Raw genomic sequence first — 15,000 nt, 5'->3', positions numbered from 1 at the left:
CCCGGTGGTACGTCCAAAGACTAACTTTCTGACTAAGTTGTCTTTATTACCCAATAGTCCCAGGCCTTGTGACTTGTGGCTCATGTCTACGCCCATGGCCACCATTCGCTAAGATAGTTTTGAAGTCACTTTGAAGGCCCAGGAACAACTCTCTTAGCACATCGGTTAACCTGGCGCCGCAGTCAACTCATGTGCTTGGATCGGATCGAGCTATTGAGTATTGGGCCTGCATACTCGCTCATCCGTATCCTTTGCGTACCGCCCCATGGCCCTTGTATGTCTGCACCACAGTTCCTGTTCGTTCCGTGCCTATGGCCGGATACGTATTGCACATCGGTATACCTGTCGCTACTCAGGCAACTCGTGTGCGTGGATTGGATCGAGAACATGGTGTGTGCCCCATGTTATAATTGATAGTCCATATCCACTTTATAGGTTAAAGTCATAAGTTGTGATTGCACAACCATTCTTCATAAGAGTTTAATCACTCTTCAACTAACTTTCGTTCTGGTGTCTTGGTATCAAATCGCGTAAGACACAAGATTCTACTGGCCAAATAGAATCTAGCACATTGGTTAACCTGGCGCCGCAGTCAACTCATGTGCTTGGATCGGATCGAGCTATTGAGTATTGGGCCTGCATACTCGCTCATCCGTATCCTTTGCGTACCGCCCCATGGCCCCGTCCTTAGAGTTAATGACTAATAGGCTTAACTCTTTGTATGTCTGCACCACAGTTCCCGTTCGTTCCGTGCCGTGGCCGGATACGTATTGCACATCGGTATACCTGTCGCTACTCAGGCAACTCGTGTGCGTGGATTGGATCGAGCTCATGGGGTGTGTAGAGATTCCATGTTATAATTGCAAGTCCATATCCACTTTATAGGTTAAAGTCATAAGTTGTGATTGCACAACCATACTTCATAAGAGTTTAATAACTCTTCAACTAACTTTCGTTCTGGTGTCTTGGTATCAAATCGCATAAGACACAAGATTCTACTGGCCAAATAGAATCTAGCACATTGGTTAACCTGACGCCGCAGTCAACTCATGTGCTTGGATCGGATCGAGCTATTGAGTATTGGGCCTGCATACTCGCTCATCCGTATCCTTTGTGTACCGCCCCATGGCCCCGTCCTTAGAGTTAATGACTAATAGGCTTAACTCTTGTTTGTCTGCACCACAGTTCCCGTTCGTTCCGTGCCGTAGCCGGATACGTATTGCACAGTAGTAGACACCGTAATCTGACGTATCTAACACACCACTATTGTAACTCGTCGTCCAAGGACCTTTCAAGTGCCTGATGGCCAGGGGAGCTCTTACACGGCACGGAGACACAGTGATGCTCGCCCATCAAAGTGTACAACGATCGAGTTTGCTTAAGTGTCTGGGTACCTACACACCAGACACAATGCAATGGCCATGGATCCACACAAGGCACATCACATGCAGAAAGCTTCACCAGATTATGACACATACCACACTCTTGTAACTCGTCGTCGAAGGGGCGTTCAAAGTGCCTTACGGCTAGGGGAGATCTAGCACGGCACGGAGACACAGTGATGGTTGCCCATCAAAGTGTACAACGATCGAGTTTGCTTTCCGCGCAAGCGTTCTAAGTGTCTGGGTACCTACACACCAGACACAATGCAATGGCCACGGATCCACACAAGGCACATCACATGCAGAAAGCTTCACCAGATTCTGACACATACCACACTCTTGTAACTCGTCGTCGAAGGGGCGTTCAAAGTGCCTTACGGCTAGGGGGGATCTAGCACGGCACGGAGACACAGTGATGGTCACCCATCAAAGTGTACAACGATCGAGTTTGCTTTCCGCGCAAGCGTTCTAAGTGTCTGGGTATCTAAGCACCAGACACAATGCAATGGCCACGGATCCACACAAGGCACATCACATGCAGAAAGCTTCACCAGATTCTGACACATACCACACACATGCAACTCGTCGTCGAAGGGGCGTTCAAGTGCCTTACGGCTAGGGGAGATCTAGCTCGGCACGGAGACACAGTGATGGTCACCCATCAAAGTGTACAACGAACGAGTTGGCTTTCAACAAATTCTGACACATAGCAAGCGAGCGACCGAGCTACACCGAAGGCAGCCCATGGTTGGTCACTCGCGGACGATCATCAGTAATGATCCTTCCGCAGGTTCACCTACGGAAACCTTGTTACGACTTTTACTTCCTCTAAATCATCAAGTTCGGTCAACTTCAGCCATGCCAGCTGCAGCTCACGAAGGAACCGCGGAAGGTAAGCCTCCAGAAACCTCACTAAATAATCCATCGGTAGTAGCGACGGGCGGTGTGTACAAAGGGCAGGGACGTAATCAGCACTAGCTAATGACTAGTGCTTACTAGAAATTCCAGGTTCATGGGGACCGTTGCAGTCCCCAATCCCGACTAGATGGGCATTTTAGTGATTTCCCGTTCCTCTCGGAATGGGGGCGCCTATTGGCGAGAACACGCTGCGACCCACATTGTAGCACGCGTGCAGCCCAGAACATCTAAGGGCATCACGGACCTGTTATCGCTCATTCTCAGCTTGCTAAACACAAGTTGTCCCGCTAAGCAGGGCAAACGTAGCCGACGACCGCCCGTGAAGGCGCCGCCCGGCTGTAACGTCAGGTGCGCCCGGAGGCGCACTGCTGACAGCGTTCTAGTTAGCATGTTTGAGTCACGTTCGTTATCGGAATTAACCAGACAAATCATTCCACGAACTAAGAACGGCCATGCACCACTACCCTTAAATTTGAGAAAGAGCTATCAATCTGTCTTACCTCGATAAGTTTGGACCTGGTAAATTTTCCCGTGTTGAGTCAAATTAAGCCGCAAGCTCCACTTCTTGTGGTGCCCTTCCGTCAATTCCTTTAAGTTTCAACTTTGCAACCATACTTCCCCCGGAACCCGATTTTGGTTTCCCGGAAGCGACTGAGAGCACCGAATAGGGGTAGCGTCTCCCAATTGCTAATTGGCATCGTTTACGGTTAGAACTAGGGCGGTATCTAATCGCCTTCGATCCTCTAACTTTCGTTCTTGATTAAAGAAAGCATCCATGGCAAACGCTTTCGCTTCAGTTGGTCCTACGACGGTCTACGAATTTCACCTCTCGCGCCGTAATACCAATGCCCCCAACTACTTCTGTTAATCATTACCTCTAGGTTTCTGACAAACCAACGAAATCGTATAAACCGAGGTCATATTCCATTATTCCATGCAAGATTATTCTCGGCCAACGCCAACCCCACGGGGGGGCCGGACGCTTTGTCTTAGCCTGCTTTGAGCACTCTAATTTGTTCAAGGTAAATGTGAGTATCTTGAGCACCATGAGGAGCCCGTGCCGGAGTTAACCGGTAGCACGGTACTCGTTCACAGAGTAACGCCCAAGTACACCATTGTGAGTCGCAGCCGTGAGCGCGCGCACGAACGGCCCCGGCGTGTAACCGGGCGCCCGTGGCGGTCACGTGTCTGGACGGGCAATCAACTTCGAACGTTTTAACCGCAACAACTTTAATATACGCTAGTGGAGCTGGAATTACCGCGGCTGCTGGCACCAGACTTGCCCTCCACTTGATCCTTGTTGAAGGATTTATACTCAACTCATTCCAATTATGGACCATCGTTAGAGAGGTCCATATTGTTATTTCTCGTCACTACCTCCCCGTACTGGGATTGGGTAATTTACGCGCCTGCTGCCTTCCTTGGATGTGGTAGCCATTTCTCAGGCTCCCTCTCCGGAATCGAACCCTGATTCCCCGTTACCCGTCGCAACCATGGTAGTCCTCTACACTACCATCAATAGTTGATAGGGCAGACATTTGAAAGATCTGTCGTCAGTCGACAAGCGACCATACGATCTGCGTCCTTATCCAGACTTCAACTCAAGCCGCCCGGAGGCGATTGGTTTAACTAATAAGTGCACCAGTTCAGCTACCCGCGAGGGCAACAGTCCCGGCATGTTGCATGTATTAGCTCTGGATTTTCCACAGTTATCCAAGTAACTAGTGGTAGGATGATCTTGTGAATTATAGCTGTTATACTGAGCCTTATGCGGTTTCACATTCATTTATGTTTGTACTTAGACATGCATGGCTTAACCTTTGAGACAAGCGTATATTACTGGTAGGATCAACCAGAATTCGTTCCACTACAGACACACACTCGCTTAGTGGGAAATAAATTTCCACACAACTCTCTCTCTCTAGAACCATATGGAATGGCTCTTTGGTGTTGGGTAAGGCACCAATTTGTTGGGGTGTAACGGTCACCACCAACTTTAAGTTTGTTAGGGCACAACGGAAACCACTAACTAAACTTTAGGAAACTAAATTTCCTCACACATTATCTCTCACCATATTAGCACTAGGTGCTATCCACGATTGTACAACGTTTCAACTCTTGAATCGACCGTAGGGCCGCGGAATTGCTTCCGGGCCCCTATTCTCGCTATTAATTGTTCATCTCTTTCAATACATCGAGTTCGTTCCATTGGGTAGTTCGCATGGCGAACGTTTTGATGCAGCCCCCTGGGGGACCACGGCACTTTACACCGGGTATGGTGTATGCGCAACCTACAGATAACAATAAACCCCTTATGCGTGTGTAAACCGATGTTGGGCTGCTCAACATCTTTCATGGTTACATCACTTGCACCAGAACCCACGGTGCCGATTTGGTAATATGTTGTACATTTACTCTCAAGATGTACGCTTCGGCCCCTTATTCAGGGGCTCAAGCTATTACCAGCAAGAACAATCCTCATCCAGACTTGAACTCGAAACACCCGGAGGCGAACGGTTTAACTAATAAGTGCACCAGTCTTGAATCCATGCGTCGGTGGAAACAATGCCGGCGTGTTGCATGTATTAGCTCTGAACTTAGCGAGTGATTGCCTTGCAGCTGTCATACTGAGCGTAGAGCGTGATTATCGCTCACTTGAACCATGTTGAATGGCTCTTTGGTGTAGGGTAAGGCACCAATTTGTTGGGGCACAACGAAACCACCAACTTAAGACTTGCTTATAGGCATTTCAACGTTTTCAACTCTTAAATCGACCGTGTTTCATTATCATCTCTTCTTCTTATTAAATGCATCGAGTTCGTTCCATTGGGTAGTTCGCGTGGCGAACGGTTTGATGCAGCCCCCCGGGGGGGACCACGGCACTTTACACCGGGCATGGTGTATGCGCAACCTACAGATCACCAATATATTTGTGATCGATAATGCACACTTCTTACACGACTGACCAGTCGACAGCGCTGCCTTCCCATTATGCGTGTGTAAACCGATGTTGGGCTGCTCAACATCTTTCACGGTTACATCACTTGCACCCGAACCCATGGTGCCGATTTGGTAATATGTTGTACATGGTCTCAAGATGTACGCTTCGACCCCTTATTCAGGGGCTCAAGCTATTACCAGCAAGATCAATCCTCATCCAGACTTGAACTCGAAACACCCGGAGGCGAACGGTTTAACTAATAAGTGCACCAGTCTTGAATCCATGCGTCGGTGGAAACAATGCCGGCATGTTGCATGTATTAGCTCTGAACATAGCGAGTGATTGCCTTGTAGCTGTCGAACTGAGCGTAGAATGTGATTATCGCTCACTTGAAAGGGTCAAGCCCTTTCGAGTCGTCCGGTTTTTACGCCAGACGACTCGGTTCACCATCTTTCGGGATACAAGTTGACTAAGTGGTACCACTACACTTATCAACTTTCGATTTGGTAATCCTCATCCAGCTTCCTTTCTGGAGGTCCCGAGGATTACCAATTGGGCTGTCATACTGAGCTCATATATTGGAGATCGATAATGCACACTTCTTACACGACTGACCAGTCGACAGCGCTGCCTTCCTATTATGCGTGTGTAAACCGATGTTGGGCTGCTCAACATCTTTCATGGTTACATCACTTGCACCAGAACCCACGGTGCCGATTTGGTAATATGTTGTACATTTACTCTCAAGATGTACGCTTCGGCCCCTTATTCAGGGGCTCAAGCTATTACCAGCAAGAACAATCCTCATCCAGACTTGAACTCGAAACACCCGGAGGCGAACGGTTTAACTAATAAGTGCACCAGTCTTGAATCCATGCGTCGGTGGAAACAATGCCGGCGTGTTGCATGTATTAGCTCTGAACTTAGCGAGTGATTGCCTTGCAGCTGTCGAACTGAGCGTAGAGCGTGATTATCGCTCACTTGAACCATGTTGAATGGCTCTTTGGTGTAGGGTAAGGCACCAATTTGTTGGGGCGTAACGGTCACCACCAACTTAAGACTTGCTTATAGGCATTTCAACGTTTTCAACTCTTAAATCGACCGTGTTTCATTATCATCTCTTCTTCTTATTAAATGCATCGAGTTCGTTCCATTGGGTAGTTCGCGTGGCGAACGGTTTGATGCAGCCCCCCGGGGGGGACCACGGCACTTTACACCGGGCATGGTGTATGCGCAACCTACAGATCACCAATATATTTGTGATCGATAATGCACACTTCTTACACGACTGACCAGTCGACAGCGCTGCCTTCCTATTATGCGTGTGTAAACCGATGTTGGGCTGCTCAACATCTTTCACGGTTACATCACTTGCACCAGAACCCATGGTGCCGATTTGGTAATATGTTGTACATGGTCTCAAGATGTACGCTTCGACCCCTTAAGGGCTCAAGCTATTACCAGCAAGATCAATCCTCATCCAGACTTGAACTCGAAACACCCGGAGGCGAACGGTTTAACTAATAAGTGCACCAGTCTTGAATCCATGCGTCGGTGGAAACAATGCCGGCATGTTGCATGTATTAGCTCTGAACATAGCGAGTGATTGCCTTGTAGCTGTCGAACTGAGCGTAGAATGTGATTATCGCTCACTTGAAAGGGTCAAGCCCTTTCGAGTCGTCCGGTTTTTACGCCAGACGACTCGGTTCACCATCTTTCGGGAAGGGACCGTCTCGGTCGCAAGCTGCTCCGGTCCCCAAACAACCTGCGACAAATGATAGGAAATGCCGACATCAATACGTGTTCAGTTTGGTTTATCGCTCATAGGTCTTTTTGACCATCGATCCCTGATTATAACTCTCAATTAAACAGTCAGGAGAGTAAGGCATGCCCATCGATATCTCATCGACAGGCGATACCGCAAGAACGGCCAACGACACATCAGGTGATCGATTATTGCTACGACTTTTGCTTAATCGTTTCCACTCCTTAGAGAAAGAAACCCCCGGGGACCGTCTCGGTCGCAAGCTGCTCCGGTCCCTAAACAACCTGCGACAAATGATAGGAAATGCCGACATCAATATGTGTTCAGTTTGGTTTATCGCTCATTGGTCTGTTTGACCATCGATCCCTGATTAAACTCTCAGTAATCCAGTCGGGAGAGTAAGGCATGCCCATCGATATCTCATCGACAGGCGATACCGCTTGAACGGCCAACGACACATCAGAGGATCGTATCTTGCTACAACTTTTGCTTAATCGTTTCTTCTCCTTGGAGAAAGAAACCCCCGGGGACCGTCTCGGTCGCAAGCTGCTCCGGTCCCTAAACAACCTGCGACAAATGATAGGAAATGCCGACATCAATACGTGTTCAGTTTGGTTTATCGCTCATTGGTCTTGTTTGACCATCGATCCCTGATTAATACTCTCAATTAGAAGGTCGGTAGAGTAAGGCATGCCCATCGATATCTCATCGACAGGCGATACCGCATGAACGGCCAACGACACATCAGAGGATCGTATCTTGCTACAACTCTTGCTTAATAGTTTCCACTCCTTGGAGAAAGAAACCCCCGGGGACCGTCTCGGCCGCAAGTTGCTCCGGTCCCTAAACAACCTGCGGCATCAAATGATAGGAAAAGCCGACATCAATACGTGTTCAGTTTGGTTTATCGCTCATAGGTCTGTTTGACCATCGATCCTAGAATTCAACTTTCGAGTAAGGCATGCCCGTCGATATCTCATCGATAGGCGATACCGGTAGAACGGCCAACGACACACATCTAGGATCGCATTTACTCTTCCTTGGATGGATAACCAATACCCTAGGACCGTTTCATCGCGAGCTGCTCCGGTCCTCAAACAACTCGCGAACCACCGATAGGATGATATTAGGAATGGCCGACTTTCATCCTTTAACTCTCAGTTCTGCTTACCAAAACATAGGTACTTGGACCTTAAAGACCACTATATGTTCCCCGATCGGGGGCAATCGGAACGTCTATCCATCATCAACATCGTTTCACTCATTCCGAACCACCAAATTGGACAGACAGTACCATATTCACCAACCGATTGCTTCAACTTCGCAAACTGTATGGTAAGTTCTACTAATTTCACATCTTACCATCGACTAATAGTGCATAAATCCACTTGGAAATCACTTTTCCTTGGTCCTCGGACCTTCTACGACAACGTCCAACAAATATCCGAAGTCGTTTCCCAACTTAGACCAAGCATTTCGTATCTTTACTTCTAATCGATTTTTTCTCTCATAATTGACGATCAAAATCTAAAAACCACATTTTGAGCCAGAAGCAGTCGTCCGATCGTCCTGGGGGTAGTCTCAATCGATTTAGAAGGGCCCAATTCATAAAGATACGTACTCAGTCAAATTCATGCTTCTGGCTCACCTACCCCCTATATAGAAAACGAAAGCGTACAGGCGTGGAAAACGTGCCATTTTTCTCCATCACGGACTTTTTTTTTCTCGTTGCACCGACTCTAGTAAAAAAGTGAAATTTTTTACTAGTTACCAACTTTTGCAAATTATCATCGGATATCACTTTTCATGGTCTATAGTAAGTTCTTATCACGTTTTAGTAGTTTTTGAAAAAAAAATTTTTTTGAACTTTTCAAAATTTTTCAAAACAAAGTTTTTGTAGGCGGTTTTGTGTATGGAGGGTTACTAGTCTCGGGGTCACTGTTTGACCAAAAAACCACTATATATCATTCGAAAGGTAATTTCAAGGGCTACAAAAAATTGTTCTACGGCACCCCCCTCCGACGTCTAGTATTCGAGTTATTGGCCAAAAACCATCACTTGAGCGATTTTTCGTTCAGGGTACCCGACTCTAGTAAAAAAGTGAAATTTTTCTCGATTGACCAAGTGTTGCAAATGACCATCGGATTTCACTTTTTATGGTCTATAGTGAGTTCTGATCACGATTTGGTACTTTTTGAAAAAATTTTTTTGACGCACTTTTCAAAATTTTGCAAAACCAAAACTTTTTAGGCGGTTTTGTGTATGGAGGGTTACTAGTCTCGGGGTCACTGTTTGACCAAAAAACCACTATATATCATTCGAAAGGTAATTTCAAGGGCTACAAAAAATTGTTCTACGGCACCCCCCTCCGACGTCTAGTATTCGAGTTATTGGCCAAAAACCGCAACTATAGCGGTTTTTCGTACAGGGTACCCGACTCTAGTAAAATGATGCGATTTTTACTAGTCTAGGAACTTTTTGGTCAAAAAATCAAGTATATGTCATTCGATAGATAATTTCAAGGGCTACCAAAAAGTTCCCTAGACACCCCCCTGCGACGTCTAGTATTCGAGTTATTAGCCAAAAACCGCAACTTAAGCGGTTTTTCGTCCAGGGTACCCGACTCTAGTAAAATGATGCGATTTTTACTAGTCTAGGGAACTTTTTGGCCAAAAATCAAGTATATGTCATTCGATAGATAATTTCAAGGGCTACCAAAAATTGTTCCACGACACCCCCCTGCGACGTCTAGTATTCGAGTTATTAGCCAAAAACCGCAATTATAGCGGTTTTTCGTCCAGGGTACCCGACTCTAGTAAAATGATGCGATTTTTACTAGTCTAGGGAACTTTTTGGCCAAAAATCAAGTATATGTCATTCGATAGATAATTTCAAGGGCTACCAAAAATTGTTCCACGACACCCCCCTCCGACGTCTAGTATTAGAGTTATTAGCCAAAAACCGCAACTATAGCGGTTTTTCGTCCAGGGTACCCGACTCTAGTAAAATGATGCGATTTTTACTAGTCTAGGGAACTTTTTGGCCAAAAATCAAGTATATGTCATTCGATAGATAATTTCAAGGGCTACCAAAAATTGTTCCACGACACCCCCCTGCGACGTCTAGTATTCCAGTTATTAGCCAAAAACCGCAATTATAGCGGTTTTTCGTCCAGGGTACCCGACTCTAGTAAAATGATGCGATTTTTACTAGTCTAGGGAACTTTTTGGCCAAAAATCAAGTATATGTCATTCGATAGATAATTTCAAGGGCTACCAAAAATTGTTCCACGACACCCCCCTGCGACGTCTAGTATTCGAGTTATTAGCCAAAAACCGCAATTATAGCGGTTTTTCGTCCAGGGTACCCGACTCTAGTAAAATGATGCGATTTTTACTAGTCTAGGGAACTTTTTGGCCAAAAAATCAAGTATATGTCAATCGATAGATAATTTCAAGGGCTACCAAAAATTGTTCTAAGACACCCCCCTGCGACGTCTAGTATTCGAGTTATGGGCCAAAAACCATTCATACTTGAGCATTTTGCTCATTTTGCCTGTACGGGTACCGAGGACTAGTAAAATCAGGCCAATTTTACTAGAGTAGGGGTCCTTTTTGGTCAAAAAAACAACTTTTGCTCGTTCGATAGGGAATCGATAGGGCAACAAAAAATCGTTCTACGACCCCCCCTTCCGATGTCTAGTATTCGAGTTATGGGCCAAAAACAGTTTATAGTTAATTTTTCACTCGATTTTACACCAAGTATCGCACATTACTCCGGTTCTATACATTGGATCGTCAATCTTTAAGATTTTATGGGTAGTTCCAACTGTTTGCTGCATTTCATCCATACATTACCAACCGATTCAATGTCTGTGCTAGAAGTTATTAGAGGAATAAAAAAATTTACCCTTGGCTTTGGACCGTACAAGTTTACCCATTTTTGGCCCGTATTTGCCCCATAGCTCCGCCGGTATCCAAGATATCGCCACACTTTCTTCTGGCCATGGCTAGATGGCACTTGTGGCTAGATTTCTTCCATGCACCACTAACCGCTACCATGTCTGTGGCCGGAGCTATTCACGAAAGCGCCTCGCGCACTTGGTCGGATTTTTGGTCCAACTTCACCATTTTTGGCCCATATTTGCACCATAGCTCCGCCGGTATCCAAGATATGGCCACACTTTCTTCTGGCCATGGCTAGATGGCACTTGTGGCTAGATTTCTTCCATGCACCACTAATCGCTACCATGTCTGTGGCCGGAGCTATTCGACGAACAACCATCACATTTACCTAGGTACTTTTTCGGATTTTTGGTCCAACTTGCACCATTTTTGGCCCATATTTGCCCCATAGCTCCGCCGGTATCCAAGATATGGCCACACTTTCTTCTGGCCATGGGTAGATGGCACTTGTGGCTAGATTTCTTCCATGCACCACTAATCGCTACCATGTCTGTGGCCGGAGCTATTCGACGAACAACCTGCGCATTTACCTAGGTACTTTTTCGGATTTTTGGTCCAACTTGCACCATTTTTGGCCCATATTTGCCCCATAGCTCCGCCGGTATCCAAGATATGGCCACACTTTCTTCTGGCCATGGGTAGATGGCACTTGTGGCTAGATTTCTTCCATGCACCACTAATCGCTACCATGTCTGTGGCCGGAGCTATTCGACGAACAACCATCGCATTTACCTAGGTACTTTTTCGGATTTTTGGTCCAACTTGCACCATTTTTGGCCCATATTTGCCCCATAGCTCCGCCGGTATCCAAGATATGGCCACACTTTCTTCTGGCCATGGGTAGATGGCACTTGTGGCTAGATTTCTTCCATGCACCACTAATCGCTACCATGTCTGTGGCCGGAGCTATTCGACGAACAACCATCGCATTGACCTAGGTACTTTTTCGGATTTTTGGTCCAACTTCACCATTTTTGGCCCATATTTGCCCCATAGCTCCGCCGGTATCCAAGATATGGCCACACTTTCTTCTGGCCATGGGTAGATGGCACTTGTGGCTAGATTTCTTCCATGCACCACTAATCGCTACCATGTCTCTGGCCGGAGCTATTCACGAAAGCGCCTCGCGCACTTGGTCGGATTTTTGGTCCAACTTGCACCATTTTTGGCCCATATTTGCCCCATAGCTCCGCCGGTATCCAAGATAGCGCCACACTTTCTTCTGGCCATGGGTAGATGGCACTTGTGGCTAGATTTCTTCCATGCACCACTAATCGCTACCATGTCTGTGGCCGGAGCTATTCGACGAACAACCATCGCATTTACCTAGGTACTTTTTCGGATTTTTGGTCCAACTTGCACCATTTTTGGCCCATATTTGCCCCATAGCTCCGCCGGTATCCAAGATATGGCCACACTTTCTTCTGGCCATGGCTAGATGGCACTTGTGGCTAGATTTCTTCCATGCACCACTAATCGCTACCATGTCTGTGGCCGGAGCTATTCACGAAAGCGCCTCGCGCACTTGGTCGGATTTTTGGTCCACCTGGCACCATTGTTGGCCCGTATTTGCCCCATAGCTCCGCCGGTATCCAAGATATGGCCACACTTTGTTCTGGCCATGGGTAGATGGCACTTGTGGCTAGATTTCTTCCATGCACCACTAATCGCTACCATGTCTGTGGCCGGAGCTATTCGACGAACAACCATCGCATTTACCTAGGTACTTTTTCGGATTTTTGGTCCAACTTGCACCATTTTTGGCCCATATTTGCCCCATAGCTCCGCCGGTATCCAAGATATGGCCACACTTTCTTCTGGCCATGGCTAGATGGCACTTGTGGCTAGATTTCTTCCATGCACCACTAATCGCTACCATGTCTGTGGCCGGAGCTATTCGACGAACAACCATCGCATTCACCTTCTCGTTGCACTTCTTCGGGAATTTGGTGCAACCAAGTTTTCACTATAACTTGGTCATTTTCCGTCCATCGGACATGCGGTTTTGGGTGTCGATACTTGACACCGCGCGCTACAATATGTTCCTCCACGACCATGTGGTCCGATGCTTCCAACAGGAGCTATTCGAGGAGTACCGATTTTTCACCATTAAAAATGCTCGTTTTTGCACCAACTTTTGCCTATAACTCAGGCTGTATCGATCGGATCTTCAATCTTGAAAAAGTTTTGGATAGGTGGCATCAAATGCTACATTTCGTTCTTCCACGTCAACTTTGTCCGATGTCTAGCAAAAAAGTTATTCGCGAACCAAGTCCAGAACCCATGCAATGGCTGCCCACATTGCATACATCACGGCGGTTAACTCTCGTTACTCTATACCGAGGACTTGGTACTTTTTCAGGCATTCGTTGCTACTTCTCGGTTCATGATATTCGTTTACGGTCTTCACTAGGGCATTTGGTGCTCCTTATCGGTTCATGATATTCGTTTACGGTCTTCACTAGGGCATTTGGTGCTCCTTATCGGTTCATGATATTCGTTTACGGTCTTCACTAGGGCATTTGGTGCTCCTTATCGGTTCATGATATTCGTTTACGGTCTTCACTAGGGCATTTGGTGCTCCTTATCGGTTCATGATATTCGTTTACGGTCTTCACTAGGGCATTTGGTACTGGGCTTCCCACTTTCTACTGATCGATCCATACTCACTTGCGTGCACCTAGCCTAGGAAGGTTTCCTTGGGCTTCCCATCTTTCTACTGATCGATCCATACTCACTTGCGTGCACCTAGCCTAGGAAGGTTTCCTATGGCTTCCCATCTTTCTACTGATCGATCCATACTCACTTGCGTGCACCTAGCCTAGGAAGGTTTCCTATGGCTTCCCATCTTTCTACTGATCGATCCATACTCACTTGCGTGCACCTAGCCTAGGAAGGTTTCCTTGGGCTTCCCATCTTTCTACTGATCGATCCATACTCACTTGCGTGCACCTAGCCTAGGAAGGTTTCCTATGGCTTCCCATCTTTCTACTGATCGATCCATACTCACTTGCGTGCACCTAGCCTAGGAAGGTTTCCTATGGCTTCCCATCTTTCTACTGATCGATCCATACTCACTTGCGTGCACCTAGCCTAGGAAGGTTTCCCTTTGGTACCGACTTCCATCTACGCACTCGATATAACCTAGGTACTTGGTACCGATGATGGTTAACACTCAAGCATTTCTTGCATCCTGCGTGCAAGGTACCAATTTTCACTTCTCAGGTGCGTTTATGAGCCCGCATTAATCCAATATCGCTCTGATGGCCTTTCTTATTATTTCATCCGATAGCCCTTGCCAAAAGCTACCAAAAGTTCCTCCACGGCCATGTGCTCCGACGCTTAGTTTAGGAAATATTCGAAAAAATTCAAAATAGGAAGCATTTTCTTATTGGAAAATCACCTTAAATCGATGGCCATTTTTTGGGCAAAAACTTTAACGTCTTCCCGACTTTGCGGGAATTGCGAATTTTAGGCACCCAGAGAAAATCTTTTACTTTAAGGGGGCGGCCGCGAAGTTGCCCAAAGTCTCGGACACAAAAATTCTCAAGTTCCCCACTCTAGTAAATCGCCCTATGAGTATCTCCTGGCCCGCGAGCTCTGCGAGCGGGCCAGCTTCGGCGATTTTTGCCTTTTCGCCTAGGCGGTTCTTCTACGAAATTGGTCCACAGCTTTTGCTCAGAAAGCTAGCATTTGTTGCAACAGTTAGGTACTTGGTACCACATTTTGGTATCCATTTGGGCATTTGTGGCAACTACTCGGTACTTTGGCCCACATTTCGCTCTACTCGGGCTTCTATGGTGGTACTTGTCGGTACTTCTGGCCAACTTAGGCCAATTGGGTGCAACTTGTGGGTACTCTGTGGGTACTTTAGGGCGTATTGTGTCTTTCGGGTGAACCTTCGCTATACTTCATGGGTACTGATGGCCAACTTAGGAACATTCAGTGCAACCTTTGGGCCTAAGGAAATTTGTCCAACTCTTTGGACTTAGAAAATTTTCTGGACTTAGAAAATTTTCTGGACTTGTA

At 46.7% G+C, this 15,000-nt stretch overlaps 1 long non-coding RNA gene across 1 annotated transcript in view; it reads right to left on the bottom strand.

Moving 5' to 3' along the window:
- Nucleotides 1-918: 918 nt before the first annotated feature.
- The window catches only part of LOC125772817 (uncharacterized), a 42,460-nt gene continuing 28,378 nt past the window's right edge, over nt 919-15,000 (bottom strand). Inside the window, exon 3 of the long non-coding RNA XR_007419660.1 lies at nt 919-1,030. This is a non-coding gene — a long non-coding RNA (uncharacterized LOC125772817). The remainder of the gene's footprint in view (nt 1,031-15,000) is intronic.

The sequence above is a fragment of the Anopheles funestus genome (genome assembly GCF_943734845.2).
Source record: "Anopheles funestus chromosome X unlocalized genomic scaffold, idAnoFuneDA-416_04 X_unloc_118, whole genome shotgun sequence".
Classification (NCBI taxonomy): domain Eukaryota; kingdom Metazoa; phylum Arthropoda; class Insecta; order Diptera; family Culicidae; genus Anopheles; species Anopheles funestus.
Note: the sequence above shows the minus strand (reverse complement) of the source record. Positions and strands in the feature narration are given on the sequence as shown.